Source organism: Strix aluco, chromosome 3 (assembly GCF_031877795.1).
Source record: "Strix aluco isolate bStrAlu1 chromosome 3, bStrAlu1.hap1, whole genome shotgun sequence".
NCBI lineage: Eukaryota > Metazoa > Chordata > Aves > Strigiformes > Strigidae > Strix > Strix aluco.
In genome coordinates, this window is record NC_133933.1 from 33,464,182 (window position 1) to 33,488,657 (window position 24,476).

Sequence of the window (24,476 nt, forward strand, 5' to 3'; positions counted from 1 at the left end):
TGCAGCTCTGGCCTGCTGGGCCACTTCTTTTGGGGTTGTGTGCCACTGGGATGAATACCAGAGAGCACTGCTTAGATGTTACAAGATTTGAGAGAAACAGAGGCCCTTTCCTTGCTGTGGGCTTATTTTTATTGGTTTGTCTGAGTCCTTGACACATTTCCTTTCTGCTTAAACTGGTATTCTTCACTTGCATGCATCTATAAATTACTCAGCAGCCCCTGTTACAGTTCAGTTCTTTAGAAAAAGGTTCAGTGACCTACTGGACACACATGAAGTGTCTGTCAGAAAACATTTTTTCCCTTCAGTCTTTAAAAAAAAAACCCTTCTGAGCACCCACTTTGCTCATCATTAATATTTCAATAGGGCAACTCTTCACACTGCACAGTTTGGTTGCTGGTGTTTCCCCTCTGTCCCCACACTGCAGAAGGATGATGAGTCACATCCATTCCAGTTTAACAGCTTGGCAGATCTTAACAGAATGCCCTCACCAGAAACATCCTCAGATAATACAAACCACTCACATAGATCAGATTGCTTCTGCCTGATGTGTTGCCCCATTCTAGGCAGCTTCTCTTACCCATGGATAGATGAGAACAGTGTGTGTTACAAGCCCCCTCTCTCACTGGGCCTTTCAAGCTGTTGTTCTTCCTCAACAGGGAGAAGAAGAGATGATGGCAAATGGAAATGTGGGAAAATATTTTTAAAGTGTCACTGATCTTATGAAGCAACCTTTGCCACTCTCCTAGGCAATTACTTCTCATAATTACAGTATGAAGGGTAAAATAGTGAATTAACAGTAATGATGATTCCATATGAATTAGGAAAATATCACAAAGATTAAGTAGGAAGCTGTTAATTCATCATTAGATTACTATTAGAGACATGCTTAGGACAGAAGTGTGCAGGAAAAGGTAGCAATGGTATTGCATTGACAGTAATATCTTGGTTAACAGCTGCATATTTCAATGACAGTCTTTCCAGATTCAAGTTTTTCTTTTTGAATCTCATGTTTATTTTTGAATTTTCATTAGCATGGTCTGTACTATATAACAGTGCATCTATACAGCATATGAAAGATGTTTAAAAATTGAGAGGATATTGTTACCACAAGTTGTCTATTTCATGGAGCCTGAAAGCAAGCTTGCTAGTCAAACTCGATTGACTTCTTCGATAACGTAAGCTTAAAATATGATAAGAACATAAGTACTTTACAGTTAATTATGCTTAAGATTTTAAGCTCTCTTAAAGAATTTTAAGCTCTCTCAAAATACTTCAGTCAAAGGGTAGAATCTAAAGTTCAGATAGTCAGTGAAGAACAAACCAGGGCAGTAATAATGATGAAGACACATTAGGGATGACGAGTGAGAGTAGTCTATGCAAAAATTACTATTCTAACATAGAAATAAAATGTTTAGAAAGATTTTAGACTGCAAAAGGAGACATCTCAGCAAGAAGTTAGCAAAACTAACACTTCTAGTCTATCTCCCATGCTACTTACAATACTGCATTGAGTTCTCAGCTTCCCAGTAGCACAGAGGAAAAGTGTGAACGGATGCTCACAAGTGATTGGGTTACCAAAACAAATTATTGCCTATCAGCTAGGATGCTATAGCAGTGTATAGTAGCTTAAACTAACAAATTTTACTTCAGCAGCTGGACGAGCTGAGAGCATGCACACAGGCAGCACACAGCTTGTCTGTGGAGTAGTAACGTATTAAGCCATGCTAAGTCATGGCTTAATTACAAACTGGCTTGACAGCTTGCGGCTGTCTGTCCCTACCCAATTTAACAACATGAACAAAGCTCAAATGAAGGCAACAGAAATAATCATGGCACATCAACCCCTTCAGTTTGTTACATCTCCAAGCCAGCTCATGGCTGCCTGTGTGGAGCTCCAAATAAGTGCTTCCACACTGCCAATTAAGTGCCTGTGTGAAGGCACTTAACCTGTTGCCCAGCCATGCTTAAGACTGCATTTGTCATTCTAATGCTGAAACTGAACGGCATTTCATATCATGCTGTGATAAACTAGAATATTCTGTCCTTCCTCATCATCGTTTTGAAGTGATGAGCTCCCAGCTGCTAGAGGAAATTTCTGATATTAATCCCCAAAGACCTTGCTTTTATACTCTTGAAGTTAACTGCATTTCTATTTCTCCATCAGTTTAATTGTGTATCGTTTCCTAGTTCTCCTTACTTTTGGTACCTCTGAGCACCGGCTCATTTACAAATTTATTTCCCACCACCTTCTTGTGTCAGTGTCATTAAGGAAAATATCTAATAGGTTTAAGACCAAAACTGATCAGGGGTGGGGTGGGGTGAGGGTAGGACAGGGTGTGTGGGAAGAAAAGAGAACAGCCTTTACTCAGATAGTTAACCTCTGATCATTACATTTTGCTTTATCCTCTATGGATACTCCATCACCCCCAATAGTCTCTGGTACTGCTCTGCTAATTCCTGTCATCTCTTCCTTTATTCAGAAGTTGAAGAATATCACCAGAGAAAGATATTATGTTAATTTGGTAAGGTCCACCTTTTGTAAACAAACATTACTCTTTCTCATTTTCAGCTATACTTAGTTTAAAAAGCTTGCTATGAGACAAGTGATTTCATTTGACACTGTTTTCTGACTACTTGAATGGGCATTATCTGTTCTTTCTGCCCAGAGGCTGTAGACTGTGTTTTATTTTCATCTTATATGTGATGCTAGCAATTTCTTTTCCCTTCTAGCTATTAACTATCCTGCCCTCTAACCCCATGCTCAACATCACCATCTTTACTGAAAATTGAGAAAAAATATACATCTGGTTTTAGAATCAGATGCAGACTATGTCTAAACTCCACTTCTTCCTCACTGGAAAACAACATAACTTCTTTCTTACAATATCGTTATGACTGGATAACATCTTGCTGGATTTCCAGATATCATATGCAAGGTCTAAATTAACCTGATTTCCCAGATAAATTCTCCCTTCATTCTCACATTTATTGATGTTTGAGATTTTCCTGAACCAGACCTTTTTTTCTGTTTTGTTATATGCTCTCTGATTATAATTCTTACCTCTCTCTTGATATCACTTCTCTTCCACTTATGCCTTGAAGCCTCTACCTGTAAACCTTTTTGCCTTGTATGAGATAGAGAATCCCAATGGAATTACAAATTTTGATTTTAAGATACCTAAGGCTTCTTCCACTTTCAAACTTCTATTTGCATTATAAGCTGATTTTATTGCCAGGTTCCTTCATTTATCACAGTTTGCCTTTCTGAAATGGAGAATGTCCTACTTTCTTTCACCCCTACCTTTCATCACACAACTTGTGATCACCTACTCCAGGGTTATTATCCACAGTCAGGCCTTCAAGGGCATGTTCTTGAACCATCCAAAAGCTTCTTACAGGCTCAGTCACAGTTTGGAGGAGGAATTCACTGACTACCACAGTCCAGAATGTCTGTCCCCAACTACGAGTAGCGGGTATTCCCCAAACTATTAACTGGGAATTTGAAATCTCACTGACTGGTTCTTTATATCTAGGCAGTACCATCTCTTTGGAGTTTTCCAGCTACTGCCAAAACTTTCACCCAGGGGTCTGTAACGATCTCATGGCCCTCTCCTCTCAATACACTCTGTGACTGGCTTTTCCAAAAATAAACCGGAACTAAATTACGAGCTCTTTTATTCCCTATGTTTTATTTGCAGAACACTGTTTTCTTAACATAGAGTGTTGCTACCCATCTTTAATTTTACTCCTGTGTTTCCTCAACCTCAAATCCCCTCTAATCCACGTGTTCCAGTTAGGAACTCCACAAGTTTTACCACAAGGGGGGTGTCCTGAACTGTTTTGTGAAATTCCTCCATTTTTTTCTTCAAAATGCTGGAAATAGTATTTCCACTTTTCAGTTATTTCATTTTGACACAGTAACATTACTTGGTTTTTGCCTTTGTCCGTATCTGTGCCTTTTTCTTTGCCACCCATCCCACATTCTTCCTATTCCCCATTGCTGTACTGGCATTTAATCCTCCTCTTGATGAGCAAAACCAAGGCGAAATATTCTCTACTCATTTCTTAATATGAAGATGACCTTATTATCTGTGGTGATTTCCTTCCTTTCTTCACAGATGGTGTAATCTAGAAGGGGTTCACAGGGAAGTGGTGAAGAACCTAACTACTGTTGTTTAGTGAACTAATTTCCATGGGAAGTTACTCAGCTGAAAATGAAAGAGCTTGTTTGCTTTGCAGATAAAAAATATTCACGTACCATCAATATTCTCAGTGTCTGAGAATGCTTTCTTGTGAAACTAGAGCAGTTGCCACTTGTGGTCAAACCAGTGTGAAGGCCAGTTAAAACACTAGATGGATACATGCTTCAGATGAAAAGCCAACTTTTTCAAAAACAGAAGTAAAGGTTGAGATAATGATGTGAAAATGCTGTCAGATAGAGTAGCTTCCCAAAGTTACCAATACTTCGTCAGGACCTGTTTTACAGCTCATTCATTTGAACATGAAACAAATTTAATCATTAAGATTCATCAACAGCTACTCCTAAAAGGGCAAATCTGTTCACCAATAACAACAGAACACAAAAACCCAGGAATTTTTAAAACTATGTATGATAAGAACTCACTTTCATTCCTCTTAAGTGCAGTATTAGAGTAAGTTGTTTGCAAATTACCTTTATCCTATACAATCGATTTCCCATTTATTGGTTAGCATTTCTATAGTCCATAGTTATTTTCATGACCACTGAGAACCAGATGGACATTGCATGTATTAAAAAACTCACATATTTTCACACATGCATACATTACCATTGATCCAACACACATGTATTCTCACAAACAAATATCCTGCTTTGGTAATCTTACACAAAGCTTAACAGGGGCCAGCCCCGAAAAAGCTCAAAATCCCTAGATTAGCTATTAACTCCACATTGCCACACACAACCATTATTTCACCTACTTATTACTTCACCCAACGCCCCTGCTGCCTGTCACTGTGCCGCTTGCCTCTTGCCACACACAGCTCTTGAGCAATGCCAGTGTTCAGTTTTAGTCCACATAAACCAGCCAGATACGCACATTTTCTAGTGATTAGGAATGTGCTGTTTACGCTGGGGTAAGGACTTGTGTGCATGGTGTAGATTTTTAGTTAATCTCTAACATTTAAGCGGGTCATGTTTGAGAAGCAATAGGGGATATGATTTATTACATTAGAGATAACGTAGGGTAATATTATTTTGGGAGGTCAAGTCTGTAAAGGTTGTACTGGTAGTGAGGTGATATGATAAGGAAGTATTTTATTTTTTCTAAATTTGTTATAAAATGATATATGCAGTTAGAGATGAAGGTGAAATTAAGGGGTTATGAAGGTGAAATTAAGGGGTTAAGAACAAAGGTGTTGAACCTAGAAGCAAAGAGAAAGGCAGGGTCAGGTTTGAATGACAATTGAAAGACTAACTCCTGATTTCCTGTACATTTTGGTTTTAGTAGTCACCGTGGGAAGAATGGTTGCTACAGTAAATTAGATGGAAGAGTCAGTAGCAGCTAAGTATACCTCGGTCATACTGAGCAAAATTATCTAATGCTACCTATGGCATCTCTCTGGCAGGTAGCCAAGAAGCAAAGTAGAGGGTGTAAACAGAGACCTGATAAAATTACAGCCCAGTTCTGTACCTGCTGAAATCTGTGCAAGATTTACCATTACTTTAAAGGGTGACAGGCTCACAAAAATTACTGGTGAATCACTTGAAATAAAAACTGTTTCAGAAGTCCAAGAAGTATCTAGGCTGAACGAATTTTACATTCATCAACCAGAAGATATAGCAATTTTTAGCCAGATTTGTCATTGCTTTAATAATGTGAATTATGTTTGAATGGCTACGAGATACAAGCCTGGAGAAATGCAAAAAAAAAAAAAAAATATCCCTAGCTAGATATATAAAAGTATCTTGAGTCCCAGATCATGTGGACACTGCAAAGTTAACTAGGTTGATTGGCAGCTGGGTCTGGGCACTCAAATTAGCCTGTCTATGAGCAAGTTTTCTATGACAGGAGGCTAAGCGCAGTCTCAGTGTTCTGGCTGTTCCTGAACTTGCTCACAAGTGCTGAGGCAATCTAGGTTTCATTCTCAGTCAACTCTGTCAAGTGGTAGAGCTGTGGGAAGCAGCACCGTCATGCTGGAGTGACATTTCCCATCTCGTTGTGGAGTAGATGCACTTGAACCCACAAAAAGCAACGATTCAGTGCTTAGAGCTGCAGTTTCATCAGTTTCCTGAGGTCAAAGTGCCTCCAGAGCAAGGATTTTCTAATGTGAGTGGTGGTGCTGATGACCTTAAAGCTAAAAGCTGCACAGTATTTTCGGTAGTGTGGATGTAACTCTGGAGAGCCAGGAAAAATAATTCCACAGCGTGCCTAAGACAGGGAGAGAACGCCAACTCCAGAAGGGGAAGTTCCAATCTTTTTCAGGGCCAGCTCCTTTGCAAACACTCCAGAAAAGACAGATGGATGTACAAAAATGCTACATAAACTGTGTTTCAAGCTATGATCTCAAGCTCTGCATACGACAAGCGTCCGCTCACAGTGATGTGTACGGCATGTGGGGAGGAAACACCGCAGTGTAAGGGGACGAGGGCATCGGCAGGCTGTCGTGGGGGGATTTGTAATGCCCCTCGCACGGAGGGTACATTAAAGTTCGGGGGAGTGCAAGGCAAGGACATCGCTTCTCTGTCATTTCGCTTACAGGGAAGACTAACCGCAGGCAGCAGAACTGCCGTACGGAGCAAGACAGGAGGGTCACCTCCGAAGAGATGAACCCCAGCTGGCTTCAGCCCGTTGATGGAGAACGATGGGAATAGCCAGGGATCACGGAGCATCTGGCAGACTTTCATGCTCCTTCCTGAATAAACGTTTTTGTCTGGGAGCGAAAAAGAAGTTAATGGGTAGGGAGTGCCGGCGGGGGGTTAATTACAGCCCCCGCCGGGGAGGCTCTCGGTGGAGCCGGGGGGGCGAACGGCTGAGACCAGCAGCCACTCGCGCCCCGCCGTTACTTTCCAGGCGGGGCGTTGTCGGCGGCCTCCCTCGGGCACCCAGGAGGGGCCGACCGTCCCCTGAGGCGGGCCACGGCGCTCGGCCCCGCCGGCGGGAGGGACGCCCAAGGACGGGACACCTCCACCCTCATTCTTTCCGGTGGTAAAAACGGCCGCTCCGCCGGCCCCGCCCCCTCCCCGGGCGCGTGAGGCGCAACGGCTACCGCGGGCGAGCACGAGGCTCCGCCCCCCCCCGCGACCAGGAGACCGGCCTCGCGCTCCCTGATTGGCTGGCGATGATGTAATGGCGCGAACATACGGGTACTCCTCACCGCTCCCCGTGGGACATGGGGGGGCCGCGCGCCTCTCCCCCTCCCCGCCGCCCCGCGACCAATCGCCGTGCGGAGCGGCGCGCGGGCCGGGACGCGCTCTGCGGCTCCGCCGGGGCCCGCCGGCCCTGCTTTATTGGCAGGGGCGGCGGCCAATCAGGAGAAGGCACCCACCGGCCGATTCACGCCCATTTCGCGAAGCGGCGGCCGGGGCGAGAGAGGCTCCGGGAGTGGCGGCGCTGACAGCCAATGGCCTGCAGGCAAACCGCGCCGGGAGGGAAAGGATGTGGCGGGGGGAGGGAGGCGGGGAGGGGCAAGGGCGCTCGCTGACAGCCGCTTCCGTCAGTCCTGCCCAGGCTACGAGGCCGGATAAAAAAAAAAACAAAAGTGCGATGAAAGAAAGAGGCCGTGCTCTGGCGCCTTGATTGACAAGAGCCGCAGCCAGTAGTTACCAAAGCAGAGGGGAAAAGTCCAATCAAGAAAAGGCCTTTGGGCGGGGCTGGCGGGTGAGCGGCGAACGGATCGACCAATGACACTGAGGAAGGGTAGAGCCAGTGAGGCGGACGGCCAATGGCCAGCCGGAGAGGGCGGGGCGGGATGAGCGACGGCAGCGGCAGCCAGTAGGCTGGGAAGGACGCGAGGCGGCCCGGCCGGGAACGGCAGCGGGGCGAGGGGGCGGGGCCGGGGGCCGTGCCCCGCCCGCCCCTCCCGGAGCGCTCTGACGTGGGCGGCGGGGAGGGCGGGCCTAGCGGCGGCCTTTGGGACGGGGGCTCCCAACATGTCGGCGCTGCTGGCGGCGCTCGGAGTGCGCGAGCGGGCAGCGACTGCGGCCGGCGGCGGCCAGCGCGGGGCGGCCCGCGCCTGAGGCCCAGCCAGGCCCTCCCCCTCAACCCCCTGCCTCACCCGGCCCGGGCCCTGCAGGGCCGCCTGGGGCCCGGACGCCGGGGGACGCCGGCGCTCGTCCGCCGACAGGTAGAGGGGGGCAGGGCTGGCCGTGGGGCGCGGGCGAGCAGTTTGTGGCCGGGCCGAGGCGGGCAGAGAGGGGGAAGGAGCCGAGAGGCTGGGCCGGGCCTGGGCGCGCGCCTGCCGTGGGGAGCAGGGACTGGCTGCGCCGGCCTGCTCCGGGGGGCCGGGGGGGCGGCGGGCGAGGCCTGCTGCGTGTGCGTCCCCGGGGAGCGGGCAGGCGCCGCGCAGGCCTGGCCTCCGCCTCCTCCCGCTGGCGGAGAAAAGAGGGCCGGGGACCGCGCTGACACGGCCTGCCGGCGGGGCGCCCGGGCGAGGGCCGGCGAGGAAGTGGCGGGGAAGCCAAGCCCGCCGGTGTAGCTGGGGCCGGGGGCCGGTGGGCCCGCCCTCTGCGCGCCGCGGCGGGGCGGGCCGGAGCAGCGGCGGGGGCCCCAGCGGCTCAGGCCCCGCACGGCGGCCGCTGCGTGCGGCGTGGGGGAGCCGGCGGGCCGGGCCCCGTGTGGGTGGTGCTGTGTGCGGGGCGGGGAGGGGGCCGGCTTGCCGGGAGCTGCGTGCGGAGCGGGGTTAGGGGACGGCTGGCGGGCCGGGCCTGTGCACGTGTATTGGTTGGGGCCGGGGGAGTGGCGGGCCGGGGCCGGCGGGGCCCGGTGTTTACCGACGGGGTGGGGTGGTGGGAGGTGGCGAGCTGCGGGCACGGCCCTGGTGTTGGAGGGAGAAGCTGTCGTTAGGCCTGGGTGCTTGTGACGGGCTGGTGGTGTGCGGAGGGAGTGAAGTCACAGGCAGATGAGCAGTGCCCGGGCGCCTTTAGCGTGGACAGGGCAAGAAATGGAAGGCAGTTCTCGTGTAGTTTGGAGCTTGTTGGCTCTGCGAACCCAGTGGATATAAACGTGGATATTCGTCTCCTGTGATTTGTAGCTAGTCGCAGGGAGAGAGTCATTTTGCTGGGCTAGAGTCAGCTGGAAAAATCTGCGTGTGTGTTGTTTTGTGTGCTGTGGTAGGTTGAGGAATATGTTTATAACACGGGGATGCAGATGGTGGGTGAAACCACACGTATTTAGGAATAGTGGGTACATGAAGGCCTGTGAATTTAGGAGTGATAGGTAAACAATCTTGTGTGTGTTGTGAGAAGTAAGGTGATAAGTTGGCTGGTTTCTAAGTGCTGTGGAGGAGAGAGGCTTTGAGTGGTAAGCCTATGTACAACTTACAGGCACAGTGGTAACAGGTTGCTTCAAGGTTCTGAACTTGTTTGGTGGCCAGTGTGGTTAGACTTAATGTGCGAGACCTTCATGTGTAATATGAGATGGTATGTGGACAGGAAGGCATGCATGTTCTTACTGCCTGTAAGTCTGCTGCTCGCACTGGGAGTTGAGAGAGATGCCTGGCTGTTACCAGCTCTGTGAGGCCTGTTTCTTGTGTGTTGAGATGGGCTAGGGCAGCAAGCAACATGGTCTGTGTTCTGGGAACCTGAGAGGAGCTGTGAATTGACCTATCACCTGTGATGAAATTGAAAGGCTAGATATTTGTTGTTTGAGCCATGGGATACAAATTGAAAGACATGTAGCAAATGCCACATGTTCGGAGAAAAGTCTGTGCACGTCTGGGGGGGGCTGTAGTCTGTAGGTATCTATATCTGTTAACAGGTGTTGGGCAGTATAAACTTCTGTCTATAAGGGCATAAATGTGCTCTCCTTGTGGGTAAACTTCTGGGGATTACCATGGATTATAAGAACGTGAAGGGGCTTGGGTGGATATTTAGAAGTAGGTATGAATGGCAGAGTCTTTGAAAGGCTTGTGTGCACTTGAAAAGGATGAATTTGTGGGGATTATGCATATACAGGGTGAAGATTGTGTTAGGCTATGTATACATGTGTGTATCAGGGGAATGGTATTTGTGCAAAAGGGAAACTCGAGTTTTCGTATTGCTGAGTTAGTGGGAACTCTAGTCTGTATGTGGAGAGAGTAGGCAGACATTTTTGGCTGAGGTTATAAAAAGTTGAAATAGTGTTGGGGGGAGATGATGAACTGGGTCTGGGATCCCCTGGATGTGTCCTGAGCAGGTGGGAGGCTGTGGGGATTCTTTGCTCCTCTTGGTATGGAGGGAAGTATTTTATAGTTGTGACAGTCAGTGGAAACTAAAAAAGTGAACGAAGATGAAGCAATTTGTGAATGTTACAAATATTACCAGACTGAAGTAGGCTACAGAATAGTCAAGGGGTTTCTGTTAAGGCGTGTATTTTGTTCTGTTTGTTCCAGTGGGTAAATTGTCCATTAACTTTAAGAGTAAACTTGCTGAAACTAGCACCCATAATAGTGTTGACAGGTCAGCAGCTAGCTAAAAGCACTTAATGTGTATAGACGAGCCCCATGTATGGGTGAGCTCAGGGGCTCGAATGTGTCTATTATATATATATTTATTATGTGTGTTATATATAGCATAACACTTCAACTGAGTGCACGTGTCCAGAAGGTATGAAGTCTTTTGTACTGGACGTATGCTTGTGTTTGAAAGAGGGTTAGAGCATAAACACTTGAGGGTGAGATCTCTGAAAAGATGATCTGTTTAGAATGGAAAGCTGTTTGGCTCAGGTGGAAATGAGGAAAAATTGCATGTGTGTATCCCATGTTCTGTGGGTTTGTGATAGTACGTATCATTTGTTTACACAGCCCCTCATTTCTTGTTCTGCACAGATATTTAGAGGACGTTGTTATATGGGGTAGTGGTTTCAGGCACCTAACATCAAGATGAGGGAAACAGAATTTATGTAGTGTGGAGAGGGCTGCGTAGAGAGTATGTAGAACCCATTCTCCTTTTATTGCAGTAGCTGTGAGGTGGTCGCTTAGGTAGGGAAGTAGAGAAAGAAGAGAGTAGTTTTATAGTAGTTGTCCTGGGTAATGTTCCCTTCTTGTCTCTGATGTGGAGTTACCACTGTTCACTTAAACTTTTCCAACAGTGATCACTAATGTGTGCTGCTTACTAAACTTGAAACCCTGTCTTGCAGAAATATAAACCCATCACAATTGAAATTAAAGCTTGTGAAATCTGTGTGTTGAACACAATCTTTTAAGGTGCTCAGTAGTCAAGAACTACTGCTCTTGGAAGGGGCAATTGAGAGTAGTTTCTTGCATGAATGCGTTGCCTCCATATTACAGAAGGAGAAAGGCAGTAAAAATCCACTCTTAATACTGGGTGTAAAAAATCTGTGTGTTTGAAGTATTTGTATTACAATAATGATGATCACTCTCTGGAGCAGGGTTTACTTAGACTGTGTCAAGGGATCAGGTTCTACATAGAGCAATGTTCAGAGAGTACGCTCAATCTTGACTGAAGCAAATGGCAGCACACCTAGCTAAATGCTACCATAACGTTCCTGGGGGTGTGTGTCTATGGCTTTTTTCGGTGTGGTTTTTGTTCGTTTTTCTTCGGGGTTTTTTTTCTCCAAAGAACTGGAAATTGCAATTGATCATTTGCTACTGTCTTGGATCATCAGTCAAGTAGAAAAGCTTAAATCTGCCACATAGACCTGTTGCTGTATCTTAGTAAATAGCTGTTCTTCTCTGGCCAGTGCTGGAAGATAGGTAGCTAACCATTGGTTTTTGCAAGCACAGTCTCTTCCTGGTGAATGGGAAGGCCTTTGTGAAAGAATCCAAGCTCTAGACTCCATGTGTGGATTGTGGAGAGTGATTACTGTAACAGGTCATGCATATCTTTGTGTCCATAGTTGTTTTTCTCTAATATTGATTCTTTCTGTCCACCATTTCAATTGTATCAAGTATGCTCTTTTTTTGTGGTGGGTTTTTAATTCTTGCTACCTTGTTCAACAAGTTTTCTCATACCTCCGAGTTCAGTGCTGCATTAGTGTTTCTCTTCACTTCTCTGAGAAAATGAAGAAGCATCCTTCAGATCTTGAGCCGTTTAGCAACCCAAGTGATTTGATCTGAATATTGATCTTCTCAGTAAATTGGAGGAGAGCAATGGTGATTTCTTTGGAAAACTGTTAAAAGTAAAAATTTTTGCTATCTTGGCTCCTTCCCTATTTGTCACATTTTCATTCTGTGCTTCAGTTGTTTATGCTAGATCATCTTCAAGGTTTAGCTTCTATAGATGTACAGGGTGTGAACTGTGACTTCTTCCTTCTCGCTGTCTGTTAACAGTGTGAATGTAGGATAAAAGTTTTACGAAACTAAGAGGGGCCTGGTTTAGCCCTGGTCTTCAGCATATGTAGTAGGCATATAATTTTCAGAGAATTTAATTTCAAAATCTGGACAAGTCATTGCAGGTTCTTAAGTTTAAAAAAGCTACACAAGTTCAAATAACATCAGACTATAAAGGCCCAGAAAAGAGAATCTGTTTGCAGGGACGATGGAAGATACGTCCCTGATGCAAGAATAAGGATGCTGAGTTTCCAAAAAGGTCGTCAAAACTGTTTTTCTAACAGATGACCTTGCAAAGTCCTCAAGTATTTGGCTGATTATCTTTCAGTCTTGGGCAGCATGGGATACTCGTCAAACTGCTTAAAATTTGGCAAACAAATCTTGTACAAATTTATATCTGTATCATGCTAAAGCCATATAAAAGTTCTGAGGAATTAATGAGTGTCATTCCAAAAGAAAACTGTCTGAAAAGCTTTGCATGAGATGGTAAGAAATAACTGAGCTAGTGTAGAGCAGTTCAGCTCATCTCAACTTCTTGAGACATTATTGGCATGATGAACCATAAGGGTTGCCATTGAGTGTAGGTTAGCTTAGTTTTCTGGCTCTTAGGAAAACCTACATTAGGAGACAAGGTACAAAGATGTTTTGTTGTAGAAAATGATAGAATGGAAAACCCCATATCTCAGCGGACAAGAGCCTTTCCTATAATTTCAGAGGAAATTAATTGGCCCAGGTATTGTTCTGCTAGGAAAAATAAGTCACCCACAACTCTTTCTTTTCCCTACGCACCATTAGTTTCCCATTAACATTACTTCAATGTGTCATTTTATGATGTTACTACATTACTATCTCATGCTGTAGGTTCTTTGCATCTTTGATGGGAAATAACCTTTTTGATTGAGTTTTCTTTCAAATAAATAGTACAACTAGATGCTTAAATCTGTTTTCACAGGAGTTAACAGGAATTCAGGTCAAAAACATCAGACTAGGTGACTGGAGAGCTTAAGATGGCTCTTTAGCATGTATGGTAATGACAAGTCAGTGACCACAAGCTTCCAGTTAAGTCACAAAGGAAAGTACCAGTCTTTGCAGTTTTCAGGGAATTAGCGTGTTAAGAGAAATCTTCAATAATCTTACCTCTGCGTCTGCACCCCAGTGTAGAAAGTTGCCATTTACTGAATGTAGAGCAAACATGGCTCTGCGCTGTTAATATATGAAGGAATTGTTTTTATCAAGGAGGTAATGAAGTAAGATGATGATTTCTTGAGTAGAGGAGGTAATGCTTTATTGTAATTTATTCATACAGTACTGCTTTGGCCTGTTCCCACCAGCTCATCTGTCCTGCTAAAGCCAGGTATTATTTGTTCAAAACTCATGATTTTGTATTTAAAATTTTGTATAACAAAAGAAAAATTGGTGACTGGAGAGAACAAGTCTCAAATGATAGAACTATTTGTAAAGAACAGATATTTTGATTCAAGTGGAAAACTGAAACAATGAATATTATGTTGGTCAGCTTATTCAAAAACAAAAAAACCTCTTTTCTGGGCAGCTTTGTTGGTTAAGCTGATGTGCAAGTAATATAAAGCATTATCGAGCACATGCTGCTCTTCCTTTCCTATCACCAGCTACAGTGGAGCCATTGATGTGGGTTATTGGATTGGGATTTCAGTGCTATTGAAAAAGTTTTACAAAACAGTAAATGTTAATGATGCATGAAGTGTGTAGATCTTGGGTTTTTTTGACTTTGTTCAGAGAACTTTCCTAGGTGTATCCCACTAGCTTTTGATACTCCTAACTGTAAAGGGGTGGAAGCAGAAGCGGGCAAGTGGTGCGACACTGCTGCTGTAGTTCCTCCAGGAAAAGGAACACTCAAATTCACTGCAGCCCTCTGTTTCAGGGCCAGTGAGGTGTGCCTTGGCACCTTAAGTCTGTGCGTTTAATTACTGCTGCTTGAGGCTTTATTAAATGAATGGGCAGTATCTGCCACATTGATTATGTTTATATTAGCAAGCAGTATGATGCAATTGAAGATTGTAGAGTGAAGCTATAAGTTAGGCAGACCCAGTGTTCACTGTGTGTGTACTTTGTGGGGCTTTATTTTAGACTAGTTGTAGTCTGGTTCTGTGGACTGAGTATACACCAAACATTACTGGGTATTAGGTGTTTTTCCATACTTTTGGTTTAGGTTAATATAAGAGATGTCCAGATCATGTGTTCAGAAACTTCTTTGAGATGTGAACCAAAGCACAGCAAGTGTGGTGACTCAGGTTTACTTCAGAAGTGCTCTCCTGATCCAAACTAAAGTGCTAATACAGATCTACCAACTGGGTCTCTAAAAGGCACCTTGGAGCATTGCAGAGGGTGTTGAGCTATGCGGGGGACTGGATTCTGCCTTCTGCCTCCAAAGTGCTGTTGTCAGGACTGCAGAAATTGTCCTGCTGCTCTCTGAGTAAGGATTGTTTGTTTATCTTGACTGGTAACTGAATCTCTGTTCCCAAATTATTGTCCCTAGTTTTGAAATTGTGTGTGAAAATGACTGGTGTTAAAACTAGAATAAATTCTGGAAAGAAGTTCTTTCATGGTTTTGCTTCAGTTAATCAAGAATGAAACTAGCTGTGTGAGCAACAGGTTATGAAGCCTGACTTCCTGTGGCTTTGTGTCTTGTGGTTGGATTTTTCTGGGTATACTGTATTGTGAGCTCTGAAAGTATTTTCATGTGTTTGGGGCATTGTCTGTCCTGCTGTCCTGTGTGGGAAGTTGTTTTTTGGTAACGTAGCTGAGCTCCTGCTGCGCTTGTCCTCAAGGGACACTAGTTTGGATACATCTCCTTGGTCTGACTGTTCGTTTCTACAAAACTCATAGGACCTGTTTATCTCTGACATATTTATGCTTGTGTTAACTTCTGAATTGTGGCCAGTTTCAATAAAACTTGAGGGGGGGAACAACACATGCTGTAGCTTGTCTTCCTAAGGTTGTATTTTATTTATTTTCCACTAATGCTATCTCATTTTACTGTCTTCTTATATTTACAACTACTTTAAATTTCTTCCGAAGAGTTAAAAGTATTTCCTTAACATTTCAGGCAACATATCTAGAAGTAGGAAATTATGTTCCTAACAGCTACTTCTTAAGGATAGGATAGATAAAATTCTTGAGAGTATCCAACGTGATTATTAAACCACATCCAAATAAACATAGATGGGTCTAAAGTTGCATTTGATGTATATTGTAGCCTTTTGTAATACAGAATGATACTGCATATGATAGTTTTGGGCCATGATTCTAGGAGACAAGTGAATGAGGGTTTGAAAATTATGTATTGAAGTCTCTGGAGTACAGCTAGGTTGGATTTTGAGGGTGGTGGATTAGGAATTGGAGGGGGCAGGGATTTGTGTTTGTGATTGCCCTTGTGACCTTGAAAAGCTGCTGAAGAAGTGCTTTGAAACTTTTCAGATGAGAAGTACTGTATTGAAGCTATGTGGTACTGCAGGCTGAGTTCCGAGGGGTCTGTTTTCAGTGTATAAAGCCAAAGAAATTGTTCCTTTTGCTTCTATTTTAAGTGGGCCTATACTCAAAGCACTGACTTTACAGAGCTTCTGTAAAGGTATGAAAGGTGAATCTAGCACAGATGTTACTTAGTTTTGCTGTGTCCTTTTTGCTCCTGCTTTCCATTTCCCTAGCACAGTAATAAAATACTTCATTTGTTCTAGTTCCCAACAGGAAAATCTCATCCTTGTCAAAAAGTACTCTGCGTACCAGTTTGTGCCCAAGACCTCACTTCAGATATGGTACTAGTTGCAGGCACAGTTTAAAGTTGATTCCCTCTGGGGCATTTGAGAAAAATTGTTTATAGCTGATTTTTCAAGAAAAGGATACTCTTTGTTAGTGTGTGTATTCAAGACAAATGTGAAGTACTTTTCTTACTTTGGCTGTTGTAAAACTTGAATCCAGACCTAACAGAGGTAGTCCGTTCACTCCTCTAGCTAGTGATCTGTCCTGCATCTTTGAAGGCAAAGGACCTCCATCTGTCTCAAAAGAGCCCCAGTGCACAGTACAGTCTGTTAAGACTCATGAACATCTCACTTGGGGTGACGTCAGGAAGAACTGAAGTGACCCCTCTAAGGAGGTTATTAACAATATCTAATTACAGCTGGGATTTACAGGCGTCTTTAGTGAGTGTTATCCAGTAAATGTGGGACTACTACCTACAGGTGTATCAGACTGACTCCTCAGATGTAATGCTTGTCCATTTGCTAGCTTGTCGTGTTTTCTGCATCTTTACCACTTTTCCAGGAGACATATTACGGCAAGCGATTTTTTTGTTTCGCTTTTCCTTTTCACTGAGATGATGTCTTCCCTATGCTTTTACTTACTGATTGCTTAGGCTGGTAGATGGATTTATTAGAATCATCCAAAATCTGGGTTGTAGCTGATAATGTTACTCTGAGGAGCACTTTTTTAAACTAGTATAAGGTTGTGTGTAAAACTTCGAATAGTAGGGGTTTTATAAGCAAAATTAAAACAGTCTTATGAAAACAGTAGCTAGAGCTGGGGGGAAGGGGGGCGTGTGAAACCTGTTCTGTAAATCTTCCAGAAGTGCACCGCAATTCAAACTGCTGTTTAAAAGATAACCTAGAAGTTGATAGGCTTTAGTCATTTAGAAGATACTTTAATAATAGCAATTGCTTGTTTTGTGGGACTTTTTCACAGTGTTTGCTAGAGTCAGATAGCCGTGCAGTCTCCTCTGCAGGAAGGCCTTGGGAGCGCTAACATTTACCTGTGTTTTAAAATTGAAATAATAATAATGCTTGTGTGTGATGTGGAAGAAAAGCATTGTTAGGATTCTGCCATAGTGACACCGGTGTTTGTATCCTACTTTTATATCATAGTAAACAGAATTTATTTCACTTCTGTTTCACCTTTGGTTTTCCTTATGCTGAACCAGGTCTATGCTTCTATGTGTTTTATTACTATATTTGAGTATAAGAGTGATGGAGGTTAAGCGCTGCTGAAGATAAATATCTAGCTTGTAACGTTAAGTCCAGTAGGATGATTTCTCCCTTTAACTAGAATGCACCAAACACAAGCAATTCTAGGCCAGAGAAGAACTTCTCTAAAATATTTAATGAACTCAAAATAGTAGCTGTTGTTAACCATAACAGCTTACTATGTGGTTTTGGCTATTGTTGCAGTATTGTTTTAATTTAAAGAAAAAAATGAATGCTGTCAACTTAAAATATCTGATTTTTGGAGGGAAGGGGATAAGGTTACAGACTGTCAAAACAATTCCTGATGGTTTTTTTTTAACATGAAGTGAAATGGGGTTTGACTTGCAGAGTCAGAGAAGAAGAAATAAAATTCCAGTATAGATCAAGATTCTTCAAATGAGCTTGTGTGCTGCTGTTGCCAATGGCAAGGAATAGAATTCAACATGGTCAGAAATATGTCACTGGGGAAAGTACTCTGAAATTGTATTCTTTACACCCTTTATTGATTTATGTTTGGAAAATATTTTCCTTGAAAAATATTGTATATTTTCAGATATATTTAATGACCATGCTATTTTCAATCTGAAGTTTTCCATAATTCTGAATCTATCGAGAGGGTCAGTAGGGTTCCATCTAGGAAAAATTAGTTACTACTTCAAGTGATCTTTTTTCACTGTTGTTTTGTTTTTCTCAGGGTTACCAGATTCGAATGTGTTTTGTATAAACAAAAACTTGGGGTAGCAATTCCATAACTAACTTTTTTGAAAGGTGTCTTAGCGTCTGTCCAGACTTGAAACCTGATTATGTTGTCAGGTTCACAAAGACTACAAAGCTAACGTGGAAAACTTCTTAATAATATGTCTCTCCATATTGTTCCTTCCTCCATATGTCTTGTTTGTATATTTGTTGAAGCATTGATTAAAACAGAAGTTCTTGCATACAAAGCAGAGGTGACAGTTTAGCTCTGTCAAGAATTGTCAGATTTGTGCTTGAAGCCTTTCTAAAGTAAGTGATGGTCCTAGAACACTGCTGGAATCTCCACCATGCTTTTCTGCTATTTAGTGTCTTCTTAGTAATCATCTTAAGTTATCACTGGTACAAAAGTGATCCTGGACTATATGTGAGCAAACTTTATTCTGCAGTTTATTTCGTTGCAATTTCAGAACTGTTGATTCTTCTAACTTAGTGCTTATCCTCTCCTTTCCTTGGGTCAAAGTCTGATGCTGTTACTACAGGAGAGAAACTGAAATGAAGCAGGAGAGGAAATAAAAAGTTGTGTTCTTAGTAAGTGTTGTGTGTTGACCTTGGCTGGATGCCAGGTGCCCACAAAAGCTGCTCTATCACTCCTCTCCGCAGCTGGACAGGAGAGAGAAAATACAACAAAAGGCTTGTGGGTCGAGATAAGGACAGGGAGAGATCACTTGCCAGTTACTGTCATGGGCAAAAGAAGCTCGACTTGGGGAAATTTAGTTTAATTTATTGCCAATCAAATCAGAGTAGGATAATGAGAAATAAAAACCATATCTTAAAAATGCCTTTCCCCCACCCCTCCCTTCTTCTTGGGCTTAACTTTTCTCCTGATTTTCTCTACCACTTCACCCTCCCAGAGCGGCGCAGGGGGATGGGGAATGGGGTTTGTGGTCAGTTCATCACATGTTTGTCTCTGCTGCTCCTTCCTCAAGGGAGGACTCCTCACACTCTTCCCTTGCTCCAGGGTGGGGTCCCTCCCACAGAAGAGAGTCCTTCATGAACTTCTCCAACATGGGTCCTTCGCACGGGCTGCAGTTCTTCATGAACTGCTCCAGCGTGGGTCCCCCACGGGGACACAAGTCCTGCCAGCAGACCTGCTCCAGAGTGGGCTCCTCTCTTCATGGGGTCACAGGTCCTGCCAGGAGCCTGCTCCAGCGTGGGCTTCCCACAGGGTCTCACAGCCTCCTCTGGGCACATCCAGCTGCTCCAGCGTGGGGTCCTCCATGGGCTCCAGGTGGAGATCTGCTCCCCCGTTCACCTCCATGGGTGCAGGGGCACAGCCTGCCCCACCATGGGCTACACCATGGGCTGCACCACGGGCTGCAGGGGAATGTGCTACGGCAGGTGGAGCACCTCCTCCCCCTCCTTCTTCACTGACCTTGGGGTCTGCAGAGTTGTTTCTCTCACATGTTCTCACTCTGGCTACAATTGCTGTTGCACAGCAACTTTTTCTCCTTCTTAAATACATTGTCCCAGAGGTGCTACCACCGTCACTGATGGGCTGGGCCTTGGCCAGCAGCAGATCTTGTAGCTGACTGGCATTGGCTCTATCGGACATAGGGGAAGCTTCTAGCAGCTTCTCACAGAAGCCACCCTTGTAGCTGCCCTCCCCACTACTAAAACCTTGCCACACAAACCCAGTACAGTAAGGAAGAAAATGACAATGCTTTCCAAAGAACTGATGTCATAAATTCACTGAGGACTTAAGCTAATCCAGAGAATACTTGAGGCAGAGCACACTATTCATCGAGAAGTATTCTTCCTTACTCTCTCATCACAGGGTTCTGTGTTCTGTTCATTCATCTGTTCATCATGTGAATTATTTTTGTCAGCAGCTATGCAACTTTTTATTACCAGGTTCTGCTCTCTGCCACTAGCCTACTGGAATTACTTGCCCTTCAGAGATATCATGACTCTTTGATACTGGCATGGGGAATAATGGACAAGTATGAGTTGACCACTGACATCTCTATTGCTGGGTGAGATGGGGAAGAGCTTCTTTATATTAGTCCTTGTTCTCTTTCCTTATTTTTGTTGATGTCTGGTTTCTTTGTTTTCTCCTGTTATGTCCCTTCTTGACGAGGGTTGGAGGGGAATGGGAGAAGATTTAATTTATAGTATTGTTTCCTGAGCTATATGAAACTGTTGGGTTTTTTTCACTCTGAACTGTGTAAAAAGTCCTGCAGATAGAGGAAAGCTTAGTGCATGGCATGATCTATTCTTATTATGAATTTAAGGTGTCATGGAATTGATAGACTTGAATCCCTGTTGCTGAGGAAGCAAAGATTCCTAGAAGGTCTTTGGGTGATGGAAAGGATGTTTGGACTAAACTGCCACGTTCAGAGAAGGAAAGGAAAATTAGAGTGGGCTGATACGACCCAGAGTAATTTTTCCATTAATACAAGAAAAAGCAATAAAAGTTTGTTTGGTTCAGCTGCCAAAGGGTAGTAGCTTCAAAACCCTAGAGACAGGACAAGGGTAAACCCAGCACTGGTAAAGTAGCTAGCATGGAATTCAGTTGAAGCTGAGTTTTTAATTCTGAATTCTTTCTATGCTAGTTTCTAGTCATTAAATCTTGTACCTAGTGCCCAGCACTCTCACTGAGGTATATCTGCTTCCTTTGCCAGCCACGCACTGTTGTTGTTTCTTTGCAGCTTTTTAAAAACAGTGGATATAACATCTTGGAAGCTGGCTCACCTAATGTACACAATGTAGCTTTGGTTTTATCCCTTCGTTATGGGGAGTTCATTCCCTCTACCCAAACAGCTTTCTGCTAGGTGCTACCTAATTGGTGAGCATCTGGTATTCATCTTTTTAGTTAAAGGTCCGTGGAATAATTTGTTTTTTCACCACTTTTCAATGCTGATACAATTACAGAAAAGAGAGTTCTTGTTAGGCCTCTGCATGCACTTAGGCATTTGCTTCTGGAACTCTCTCATAATCCTGGCTGTTTCGTTAAGGAATAGGTTCTCGTATAATTACCTAAATATGTTAGTGCTGCTGTATTTCTGCAGTCTTCTGCTTCTGACCATGTGTTCCTCTTCCTCCTCATGCTGATAGTTGGCTGTGTCTCATCTCATGGTGAGAGAGCGTTATGTGATGTTTGTATGTTGGGTATCTATTGCTGAGATTAATTTTTAGTTTAGCTTTTTGAATCAGCTTGCTGCATGAGGATATGAGAGCAACAACTGATGCGAAAGTTGGAGTAGAAACTACACATGGCAGGAGGTAGATTTACAGCAGTTATCAGTTTAGCTTAGCCTAACTTCTTGTAAGGCTGCACCCTGAGATGTTTCAATGGAGGTTCTTTTAAGGTGTGGTTATTAACATTGGTTCTTAACACTGATGATTTGGATACCTGATGACCTGTCTTGTGAGTGGAAGTCCTAAATTTACTTGGAACGTTACTGCTGATGAAGAGAAGACCATACTGGAAGTCACATAACTGTGACAGTATTAGGAGTGTCACTAGCCGTATTGCAATCCTAAAGTAAAAGAACATGAAATTAAATGTTGACATTAAAACCTCTATTATAAGTAAATTAAAAATGCCCATCTCCTCTTTTGGCTTTTCCCCAAATGCATAGCCTGCTACAGATGTTGATATGACTCCCTTCACAGCAGTCATTCTGGTTTAATTAAGTATCAGCACTTGCTGACAAGGATATCTTAATTCTGTAGACACATGAGAATACAGCATAAACCAAAACTTTACATAGCAAAGGACATGGTAAGGAGTTTGTCAGAGTTCCTGAGCGAGTCAAGCTGTTTTTCTGTGCTTTTTGTCACGTTTGCAAATTTCCTTAGGGGATAAGAGGACTGCCTCTGCTCATCTGCTGTGGTGTTGGCATTGTTCGCTGCTTAATGTGGAGCTAGAGTATTTTATCCGCTCCCTGCTTCAAGCATAAGTTTTGGGGAACTGCAAAGGGGCTGAAGTATTTTGGGTGAAACATGAGTAATTTCATCACTGGTAGAGTCTAGAGTTCGCAATTGTTTGTCAGGCACTGACTGTCCTTTGTGTCCAGGAGTTCCTGAATTTGTTCAAGTTCAGAGGTCTCAGTAAAGTGGATTTTCTTTCAATACAGTCTGGGAGAAATTCAAACAGTGTCAAAAGATGTAAGCAATCTGAATTTCAGAAATTCTTTCTAATACGCATAATGAAACATGTTTAAGTTTTCTTGGCCATTTTGCTATTCTTTTCCACTCCATTCTCTTCCCTTTCTCAGTCACCAGTTTCTGTAATAAATTTTAGGTGGAGCTCTGAGCATCAAGTTGTTCCTTTTATACCTCTGTTATTACTGTCTTGTTGCCAGATACCTTGAAAATTAGCAAGAAACTCAATTGCTTGATGGCTGTGTTCGCCTGTTGAGACCTGCTTATATGCACAGAGTTCTTATATTTAGGCTTTGGAACATTTGTATTCTGCAGATTTTTGAAGCCTAGAGATGGTTCCTGTTCACTGTTTCAGGCATCCTTGCTATGTTATATAACAAATAAAACTTTGTCACTTGATAAAAGGATTAGATACTGCTTTACTTGGATAGCACTATCAATAAGTAGTTTATATCAACCCGTAACAAAACGTTTCTGGGCCCTTCAGAAAGAAAGTGATTGGAAATAGTCAGCATGGCTTTCCCAAGGGGAAGTCATGCTTGACCAACTGACTGCCTTCTGTCAAATGACTAGGTCTTCAGCTGAGGGGATAGTAGTGGATGTTTTCTTTACTTTGACCTTAGCAAAGCTTTTCACAGTGTTCCACAGCATGCTTCTTTTTCTGGTCTGAATGGGAGAATGGCTAGACATGTAAAAACTGGTTGAAAAGTCACCTCAAAGGGTGGCTAATGGTTCATACTCTGCTTGAACAGCAGTTAAAACTGGAGTTCCTCAAGGGTTTGCTGTGACCTACTTCCTTTTTTTTTTATGTCTTTATCAATGATCTGGAGGAGGAGGTGGAATGCACCTTCATCAGGTTTGTGGTAGGGACAGAATGGGGTGGCTTAAAGGCAGGGTGGCCATCCTAAGGTACTTGGAAAGGCTAGAGGAGTGGGCCTGCTGGAATCTTACGAAGTTCAACAAGAACACATGCCAGGGCCTGCTTCTGGGATCGGTAATCCTCCTGCAGTGCTGCAGACTGATTGGGTTGTAGCTCTACTGAGAACAACCTGGTTCTGGTGGACAGTTAAATACAAGTCAGCAGTTTGCCCTGGTGGTGATGAAAATGGCTTTATTTCCCTTTAGTTGGCATTTGTTCCAGATACTGGAAAAGGAAACTAAAGCTCAGTTTCTATGAGATTTCCCTCTTTGCCCAGGCCTATGAAAAGAAACTGTCATCCTAGGTGCTACTTGTAGACATCTCCAAAATGGAGGAGGACTTAGTCAGATTCATGCTGCAGAAATTATCTACTGGTATGTGTAGGCATGGTAGGTTTAACTGTGATAACTCTTCTCATGCCTTTGTGAGAAAAGCAACCTTGTTTCTTTCTTTCTTGTAACTAAGATCATTTTGGTCAACAGTCAGGTATGTTTGTGCTTTTGCTTTTCAAGAAGTCTTTAGCGGCTAGTAACAGACTTTTGTCATGGTTTCTGTGCTTTAGGGTAAGTTTGAATCTCAACTTTTAGTCTTTCTTTTCTTTTGAGTCCAGGATCTGGTTTTATTCCTGTAAATGATTGCGTTAGTATGCCAGACTTTTCCATCCTCTCTACACTTAAACATGCATGACTATGCATAAGTGTATTCAGGCTCGCTCTCTGTCATGTGGTTGTACATATTCCTGGTTTGGAAATGGATTTGCTTACAGGATGTCTGTGAAGGTGGTACGTGTTGACAGTGGGAGTTTTTTGGCAAGTAGTGGCTATTGAATTGATCACTTCATACTTTCATCTCTAACAAGTGAAAGGCATTCACATGATCTTTGCTGCATTACTGTAGACAAGTAGGAACTTCTTGACTAACTTGGCCACTTCCAGTGGTTCATATATTTTATTAGTTCCAGTCTAGAAATTGCTATTAAGCAGTTCTTGAGCTATAGATTTTATTGAATATTGTGTTGAACTAGGAGAGAAATTGGTCAATTCTTCCATTTTACTACTTTCAGACTCACAGGCTCTTCTGCTTTATTCACCCCTAATATACAAGGAAGAGTCTCTAAAGTGAATCTTTATCAGGACGACAAAGATCTGGAAGAAATTTGACTTTTGTACTACATTCAAGGTAAGACTTTCAGAATTGTACATGATGACAAAAAGCATGAGTACTGAGGCTTGCAA

At 43.5% G+C, this 24,476-nt stretch overlaps 1 protein-coding gene across 6 annotated transcripts in view; it reads left to right on the forward strand.

Moving 5' to 3' along the window:
* Nucleotides 1–8,059: 8,059 nt before the first annotated feature.
* Nucleotides 8,060–24,476, forward strand: part of PPM1B (protein phosphatase, Mg2+/Mn2+ dependent 1B) — a 61,674-nt gene continuing 45,257 nt past the window's right edge. For 2 of the 6 annotated variants that reach the window (XM_074818054.1, XM_074818052.1), the window contains exons 1-2: nt 8,084–8,325; nt 24,305–24,420. The gene's annotated coding sequence lies outside the window, so the exon portion shown is untranslated. Of the gene's footprint in view, nt 8,326–24,304; nt 24,421–24,476 lie in introns of all 6 variants that reach the window. The other 4 variants (XM_074818058.1, XM_074818056.1, XM_074818057.1 and 1 more) reach the window with 4 other exon arrangements.